General features: G+C 44.1%; 1 long non-coding RNA gene across 1 annotated transcript; it reads left to right on the forward strand.

Moving 5' to 3' along the window:
• Nucleotides 1–1,826: 1,826 nt before the first annotated feature.
• On the forward strand, nucleotides 1,827–7,332 carry LOC143692025 (uncharacterized). The gene is made up of 3 exons (XR_013179884.1): nucleotides 1,827–1,966; nucleotides 2,525–2,593; nucleotides 7,267–7,332. It is a non-coding gene; the product is annotated as an uncharacterized LOC143692025 (long non-coding RNA).
• Nucleotides 7,333–9,215: the final 1,883 nt, after the last annotated feature.

Genomic DNA, 9,215 nt, shown 5'->3' on the forward strand with positions numbered 1-9,215 from the left:
AAATTATAGTTTCTTAGGTGTGAGTTTCCAGACAGCATCTCCCTCCATGCTGCTCAGCTTCTGTAGGTAAATAGAACAATACTTGATTTGAAACATAGTGGAGCAATAAAACTAGTGATAAGAGAAATGATCTGTGACTTTACAGAAGAGAAAGGGGATGGTGAAAGATAAAACAGGCATTAAAATTACTACTGTTATTTTTTTTTCTATTGGTCCTGATTTGCTTAGATATTTTTGGTTTTAGTTTGGGTTTGGTTGGTTGAATCTTTTGTTATTGGGTAGTAGTGGTGGTTGTTGGGCGGGTGTTTTCTTTTTGATGGGTTTTGATTTTTGGTGGGTCTTTGATTTTTGCTGGTTTTGTTTTTCATTTCTTTCTTTTCTGTTACTTTCTTTTTTTTTTTTTTAATGAAGTATTTTTCCTTTCTTTCTGTTAGCAACCATTAACATTTCTATATTGGCCTTTCTTTGCAACCATAACGCCTTCAGTTCTGTCATTTCCTTGCCTTATAAAATTTCTTCCTCCGAGCAAAATTTTTACAAGTTCACTTTGAATCCAAAGCAGCTGGATTGTCTCCTCTTTCTCCTGGTGGTGCTATTCCTCTTCCTTCTCCTATTAGTGTTGGTAAGTCTGCTTGTCAAGCAATTGTAGTCATTTGAATGTGGGTTCCTAGCCAGCATCTCCCTTCATGCTGCACAGCTTCTGTAGGAAAATACAACAATAATTTTTAGTGTAAACATAATGGAGCAACAAAAGTAGTGCTAATGGAAATGATCTCGGACTTTTCAGAAGAGAAAGGGAATGGTGGAAGATAGCAGAACGATTAAAATTACTACAGTAATTTGTTTTTTCTATTCGACCCTCTTTGCTTGGGTTTTCTTATTTTCCTTTGGTTTTGGTTGCTTGGGGAGTTGGATTTTTTTGGTTTTGGGAAGTGTTGGCTGTGGAGTGGGTGGGTTTATTGGGTTTTTTTGGTATTACTATTTTTTCCTTTCTTTCTTTTTCTTTCTTTCTTTCTTTCTTTCTTTCTTTCTTTCTTTCTTTCTTTCTTTCTTTCTTTCTTTCTTTCTTTCTTTCTTTCTTTCTTTCTTTCTTTCTTTCTTTCTTTCTTTCTTTCTTTCTTTCTTTCTTTCTTTCTTTCTTTCTTTCTTTCTTTCTTTCTTTCTTTCTTTCTTTCTTTCTTTCTTTCTTTCTTTCTTTCTTTCTTTCTTTCTTTCTTCCTTCCTTCCTTCCTTCCTTCCTTCCCTTCCCTTCCCTTCCCTTCCCTTCCCTTCCCTTCCCTTCCCTTCCCTTCCCTTCCCTTCCCTTCCCTTCCCTTCCCTTCCCTTCCCTTCCCTTCCCTTCCCTTCCCTTCCCTTCCCTTCCCTTCCCTTCCCTTCCCTTCCCTTCCCTTCCCTTCCCTTCCCTTCCCTTCCCTTCCCTTCCCTTCCCTTCCCTTCCCTTCCCTTCCCTTCCCTTCCCTTCCCTTCCCTTCCCTTCCCTTCCCTTCCCTTCCCTTCCCTTCCCTTCCCTTCCCTTCCCTTCCCTTCCCTTCCCTTCCCTTCCCTTCCCTTCCCTTCCCTTCCCTTCCCTTCCCTTCCCTTCCCTTCCCTTCCCTTCCCTTCCCTTCCCTTCCCTTCCCTTCCCTTCCCTTCCCTTCCCTTCCCTTCCCTTCCCTTCCCTTCCCTTCCCTTCCCTTCTCCTTCCCTTTTTTTTAACAAAGGCTTTTTCCATTCTTTCTATTAGAAACCATTAACATTTTGTAATAGCCTTTCCTTGCAGTCACAACCATTCCAGTATGGTGCATTTCCTTGCTTATTAAAATTGACTTTCTCTAAACAGAATCTCCGCAAGTTCACTTTGAACCTAGTGGTACACCTCCTGCTCCTATTCCTCTTCCTCCTCCTATTCCTGCTTCTGTTCCTGCTGCTTTTCCTGTTTCTGCTCCTGCTCCAGTTCCTTCTGCTGCTGCTGTTCCTGCTCCTGCTGGTAAGTCTGTGTTCCAGGCAATTGTAGTCACTGGGATGTGGGTTCCTAGCCAGCACCTCCCTTCATGCTGCACAGCTTCTGTAGGCAAACAACACTTAACTATAAACATAAGGGAACATTAAATCTAGTGCTAAGAGAAACATTATCTGAGACTTTTTGGAAAATAGAAAGGGGGTGGAGAAACCTAACAAAGGGATTAAAATAAATTACTCCTGTAATGTTTTTTTCTATTGGTCCCTATTTCTGCTTTTATTTTGGGTTTGGCTGCTAAACTGGTTGGATTTTTTTGTTTTGGGGAGTGGTGGTGGTGGGTGGGTGGGTGTTTGATTTTTTCTTTTTTTTTTTTTTCTTCTTTTTTTTTTTTTTTCTTCTTTATTTTTCTGTATTTATTTTAACTGAAAACTTCTTCCTTTCATTATGTTATAAACCAGTAACGTTTTTTTAATCGTCTTTCCTTCCAACCATAACCATTTCAGCATTTCCTTGCTTTTTAAAATTTCTTCTCTGAAGAAAATTTAAAATTGACTTCTCTGAAGTCAATTTACTTTCTCTGAACAGACGCCTTTCAGTGTCCCATTTCACCCCAAGCAGCTGGAAGACCTCGTACTCCTGTTTCTGCTCCTGCTGGTAAGTCTGCCTGTCAAGCAATTGTTGTCCCTTGGATGTGGGCTCCTAGCCAGCATCTCCCTTCGTGCTGCCCAGCTTCTGTAGGCAAATACAACAATACTTCATTGCAAACATCAGGAAGCAGTAAACCCGGTGCTAACAGCAAAGCTGTAAGACTTTTCTCAGAAGAGAAAGAGGATGGTGAAACCTAACACAGGGATTGAAATTATATTTTGTATACTAAAAATATACTAAAAATTACTAGTATGAATTTTTATTCTCTGAGGGTGTGGCACAGCAGTTTGCGTAGCAGTTGGCGCAGGCAGGGCAAGCAGGCAGGGTTGCAACTTTTCTTGCCCGCAAAGTTTGCTGTGTGTTGTTTGCAGTGTTTCTGTTGGTTGGTGGTTTTTGGGGTTTGCGTTAGTAATGGTTTTTACGCAATTGAAAACTGTAGTTAGTACAAGTGTACATAATCAAACGGAACCCTCCAAAAAGGTTACATCGGTCCAGACCCATTCCTGTGCGGACTGTTTGAGCTTAGTAGCAGTTTCAGGGGGCGTTGTGGAGGAAACCTGCCTGCAGTGTGAACAGGGGAACAATCTCCTTTCTCTGGTGGTTGAGCTTAGAGAGGAAGTTGAAAGATTAAGGAGTATCAGGGAAAGTGAAAGGGAAATAGATTGGTGGATTTGCCCTTCCATCCTTGAGGGAAGCCCACCAAGAGTCAGAGGACTCCCATGCCTCTCACTGGCAGACAATAGAAGGACACCTGATAGGTGAAGGGGACTGGAAATGGGTACCTACTTGAGGAGGTAATAATAAAAATTCCTCCTGACCCCCATCCCCAAGTCAGGTGCCACTTCAGAATAGGTATGAACCCCTTCATCTAGAGAGTCAACCAGATGATTTAGAAGAAAATTATCTGCCCAGTAAGCCTCCCAATTATGACTCATCTGTGAGAAGGATTACCACCTCTAACATCAGGAAAAAAAGAAGGGTACTCCTAGTGGATGGCTCCCTTCTGAGGGGAACAGAGGGCCCCACATGTCAACAGGACCCACCCCACAGAGAGGTCTGCTGCCTCCCTGGGGCCTGGGATATCACTGAGGGGCTTCCTGGGCTGATTCAGCCCTCTGATTATTACCCACGGCAGATATTCCAGGCTGGCAGTGATGAGATTGAAAAGAGGAGTGTCAGGACAATTAAAAGGGACTTGAGGGCACTGGGACAAGTAGTTGATAGGACAGGGGTACAGGTAGTCTTTTCCTCAGTTCCTTTGGTGGCTGAGAAAAACAGTGAAAGGAATAGGAGAGCTCACATTATCAACAAGTGTCTCAAAGGTTGGTGTCATCGGCAGAATTTGGGGTTCTTTGATCATGGGGCAACTTTTACAGCACCTGCTCTACTGGAACCAGATGGGCTCTGTCTCTCTGTTAAGGACAGAAGGCTTTTAGCTCATGAACTGGCAGAACTTGTTGAAAGGACATGGAACTAGGTCTGAAGGGGAAAGGGGATGCATCTGGGCTGTCTGGAAGCAGGCCCAAGGGTGGTAAGCCTGAGACAGGAGTGAAATCAGCAGCCCAGCTGAGGTGCAGGTATACCAATACACGCAGCACAGGTTACAAACAAGAGCTGGAGGCCACGGTCCAGCAGCAAAGCTATGATGTCATTGCCATCACAGAAATGTGGTGGCACGACTCACGTGGCTGGAGTGCTGCACTGGATGGCTCCAAGTCCTTCAGGAGAGACAGGAAAGGGAGAAGAGGTGGAGGGGTGGCCCTTTATATTAGGGAATATATAGGCCAACAAGGCTGACATCCTACTGGGAGTCTGTTCTTGTCCACGCAACCAGGAAGAAGTGGTGGACAATTCATTCTATAAACAGCTAGAGAATGTTTCTGGAGCATCAGCCATTTTTCTTGCTGGCAATTTCAACCTGCCGGACATTTCTTGGGAACTCAACACAGCTGAAAAACGGCAGTCCAGGGAGAGTTTGCAGAGGACAACTTTTTGTCAGAGCTGTTGGGTGAGCCCACCAGGGGAGGGACAATGTTAGATCTGTTATTTGCAAATAGAGACGGACTGGTGGGAGATGTGGTGCTTGGAAGTCACTTAGGCTGCAGTGATAATAAAATTATAACATTTTCTATATTTGGTTAAATCAAGAGGAACATTAATAAGACTTTCACATGTGACTTCTGGAGGGCAGACTTTGTCCTGTTCAGGACACTTATTCAGAGAGTTCCTTGGGAAGCAGCCTTTAAAAACAAAGGAGTTCAGGAAGGGTGGGTGAGCTTCAGAACAGAGATCTTGAGGGCACAGAAACAGACTGTCCCTGTGTGCCGAAAGATGAGTCGATGAGGCAAACGTCCAGCCTGGATGGGCAAGGAGATTTTGGAGGAACTTAGGAATAAAATAAAGGATGTATTCTCTTTGGAAGGAGAGTCATGTCTCTCAGGAAGTATTTAAGGGGGCTGCTAGAGCATGTAGGAAAAAATTAAAGAGGCCAAAGTTCAGTTTGAACTTAAAGTGTTGACTTTTGTAAAGAATAATCAAAAATGCTTTTGTAAATAGATTAATGGTAGAAGATCATTTAGTAAATGGTAAAAGAAGAGTAAGATCAACCTTTGTTGTTTATTGGATGCAGAAGGGAACTTAGCTGCAGATGAGGAGAAGGCAGAGGTGCTTAACACCTTCTTTGCCTCAGTTTTTAGTGGGAAGGCTTGCCTTCAGGACAACTGTCCTCTTGGGTTGCTCGATGATATCGGGGAGCAGAATGGTCCCCCCGTTATGCAAGAGGAGGCAGTCAGAGAACTGCTGAGCTGCTTGGACCTTCACAAATCCATGGGTCCAGATGGGATCCATCCCAGGGTGATGAGAGAGCAGGCAGATGAGATTGCAAAGCTGCTCTCCATCATTTACCAACAGTCCCGGCTCACTGGTGAGGTTCCAGAAGACTGGAAGCTGGCCAATGTGACACCCATTGATAAAAAGGGTGGAAAGGAGGATCCTGTTAATGATAGGCCAGTCAGCCTGACCTCAGTCCCCAGTAAGGGGGACTGAAGAGTTTATATGCAGTGTCATCACACAGTGCTTACAGGATGGCCAGGGTATCAGACGGAGCCAGCAGGAGTTTAGGAGGGGTAGGTCATGTTTGACCAACCTGGTCTCCCTTTATGAGCAAGTGACCCACCTGGTCGATGCAGAAAAGGCTGTTGATGTTGTGTGCCTGGACTCCAGCAAGGCCTCTGGCACTGTCTCCAACAGCACACTCCTGGAAAAGCTGCAGCCCACGGCTTGGGCAGGAGCACTCTGTGCTGGGTTCAGAGCTGGCTGCATGGCTGGGCCAGAGAGTGGTGGTGAACAGTGCTGCATCCAGCTTCAGCCAGGCACCAGGGGTGTCCCTCAGGGCTCTGTGCTGGGGCCAGCTCTGTTCAGTATCTTCACTGATGCCATGGATGAGGGGATTGAGTCTTTCATGAGTAAGTTTGCAGACGACGCTAAGCTGAGAGTGTGTGTTGATCTGTTGGAGGGTAGGAGGGCTCTGCAGAGAGATCTGGAATGGTTGGATGGATGGGCAGAGTCTAACAAGGTGAAGTTTTATAAATCCAAGTGCTGAGTCCTGCATTTTGGCCACAATAAGCCCCTGCAATGTTATGGGCTGGGGATGGTGCAGCTGGACAGTGCGCAGGCAGAAAAGGACTTGGGGTTACTGTTTGACACTGGCTGAACGTGAGCCAGCAGTGTGCCCTGGTGGCCAAGAAAGCCAATAGCATCCTGGCCTGGAGCAGGAATGGTGTGGCCAATAGGAGCAGGGAGGTCATCCTTGCCCTGTACTCAGCACTGGTGAGGCCATACCTTGAGTGTTGTGTCCAGTTCTGGGCCCCTCCGTTTAGGAAGGATCTTGAGATGCTTAAGGGCATCCAGAGGAGGCAACGAGGCTGGTGAGGGGCTGGGAGCACAAACCCTGTGAGGAATGACTGAGGGAGCTGGGGGTGCTCAGCCTGGAGAAAAGGAGACTCAGAGGTGACCTTATCACTCTCTCCAACTTGCTGAAAGGTGGTTGCAGTCAGGTGAGGGTTGGTCTCCTTCTCCAGGCAGCAACTGACAGAACCCAAGGGCACAGGCTCAAGCTGCACCAGGGGAAATATAGGTTTGATAATAGGAAAAAGTTTTTTACAGAAAGAGTGATAAAGTACTGGAATGGTCTGCCCAGGGAGGTGGTGGAGTCACCATCCCTAGATGTGTTTAAAAAAAGACTGGATGTGGCACTCGCTGCCATGGTTTAGTGGTATAGTGGAGGTGTTAAGGCATGGGTTGGACTCAAGGATGTTTAAGGTCTTTTCCTACCTAGTCATTCTGTGAATTCTGTAATTACTGTGGTTTTTTTCTATTGGTCCCCATTTGTTTGGCTATTTTAGGGTTGGGTTTTGTTGTGTTTTTTTTTTTTTTTTTGCTTGGTTGCTTTGTTGCATGGATTTTTTTTGTTTTGCAAAGTAGCAATAGTGAGTGTGTGGGTGTTTGTTTTTTAACTTTTTTTTTTTTTTTCTTATTTTCTCCCTTTCCCCTCCTCTCCCAAAGGCTTCTTCCTTTCATTTTATTATAAAGCAGTAATGGTTTTTAATCATCTTCTGCAAAAATAACCATTTCAGTTCTATGCATTTCCTTGCTTTTAAAAATTTACCTTCTCTGAACAGATATATTTTGGATTAGCTTTGGACCCAGACCACCCCATACACCTACTATTCCTGTTCCAGCTTCTGCAGGTAAGTCTGCTTGTCAAACAATTGTAGCCCCCTGGATGTGGGTTCCTAGCCAGCATCTCCCTTCATGCTGCACAGCTTCTGTAGGCCAATAAAGCAACTTAAGGGAAAACATAAAGGAGCATTAAAACTAGTGCTAACAAAATTGTTGTGATACATTTTAGAGAAGAAAAAGGGGATGGTGAAAGCTAACGCAGGGTTTAAAATCATTACTGGAATGTGTTTTCTGTTAGTTCCTATGTCCTTGTGGGTTTGTTTTGGTTTTAGTTTGGGTTTTGATGTTTGGTTGCTTGGACATTTTTTAGTGTTGGGGAGTGGTTGAGGTGGGTAGGTGGGTGGGTGTTTGATTTTTGAATTTTTTCTTTTCCAACTTTCTTTCTTTCTTACTTTCTTTCGTTCTTTCTTTCATTCTTTCTTTCATCCTTCCTTTCCTTTTTTTTAATAACCAAAGGGTTTTTCATTTCTATCTGATATAAAACATTCACAGTTTATATTAGGCTTTCCTTTCAAACATAACCATTTCCAAACAGTTCATTTCCTTAGTTTTTAAATCTTACTTTTACTCAACAGATATTTTCCAGCCTCGTGGTTCACCCCAAGCAGCTCGTGCAATTCTGGCCCCTGTTCCTGCTCCTGCTCCTGCTCCTGCTCCTGTTCCTGTTCCTGCTCCTGCTCCTGCTCCAGTTCCTGCTGTCATTCCTGCTCCTGCTCCTGCTCCTGCTCCTGCTGGTAAGTCTCTTCTTCAAGAGAGCAGTCACTCTAGTCACTGGGACGTGGGCTCCTAGCCAGCATCTCCCTTCATGCCGCACAGCTTCTGTAGGCAAATACAGCAACACTTTAGTGTAACGATAATGGAGCAATTCACCTAGCGCAAAGAGAAATGTTCTGAGACATTCTTCAGACAAGAAAGGGGTGGTGTAACTAACACAGGGATGAACATTTTTGTCTGACTGTAGAAGTTTGTTTCCTTGATTAAAAAACACACCCTAGAAATTATAAGGACGAGGGGTAAAATATGTCTGTGAGAATATGCAGAACTTCAAACAACGTCTGATTACAATACTTCCTAGGGCAAGATACTTGTGCTAATGTCCTTTGTCTTTTAAGGATTAATATAGCATATTTATATGCCATGTGTTTCAAATAAGCAATTAAGACAAGGAGCAAACAGCTGTAAGTACTTCAAATACATACTCTTGTCAGAGCTATTTAACAGCAAATGTAGATTCTCTCCTGATTTGTTTATATTCATTTTTTTTTTATTCCAGCATTCTGGGGACGTCCAAGATTCAGAACCTATACTCTGTCTGAAACCGACTCAGGCTCCAGTAGCATGACAGCCAACAGAACCTACACTGTGTCTGGGAGTGACTCTGTCTTCACTTCGTCACCCAGCAGATCCTATACTTTATCTGGAACCGACTCAGGCCTCCTTAGTATGACAGCCGGCAGAACCTATTCTGTGTCTGGAAGCGGCTCAGCCTCCAGTACGTCACCCAGCAGATACTGTACTGCATCTGAAGGCCACTCACCAGCAGATACTGTACTGCGTCTGGAAGCAAGGTATTTGCCGGTGTGTCATCCTACAGAACTTTTACTGTGGTTGGAACCAACATTGCCTTTCCTTCCAACTAAAACCATTTCCATTCCTTACATCTCCTTGCTTTTTCAAATTTACCATATCTGAAGCAAATTCACTTTCTCTGGACAGACTCCTCACAGCGTCCCCAAGGACCTATTTCACCTAATGATCTTACTCTTGCTATTGATTATAAGTCTGCTGGTGAAGAAATTATTGTCATTTGGATGTGGGTTCAGAGCCCACATCCATGGGGAGTAATTGTTTTTCCTTTATTTCTGTTACAAACTATTCATATTCTGCA

The sequence above is a fragment of the Agelaius phoeniceus genome, chromosome Z (assembly GCF_051311805.1).
Source record: "Agelaius phoeniceus isolate bAgePho1 chromosome Z, bAgePho1.hap1, whole genome shotgun sequence".
NCBI classification, from domain to species: Eukaryota; Metazoa; Chordata; class Aves; order Passeriformes; family Icteridae; genus Agelaius; species Agelaius phoeniceus.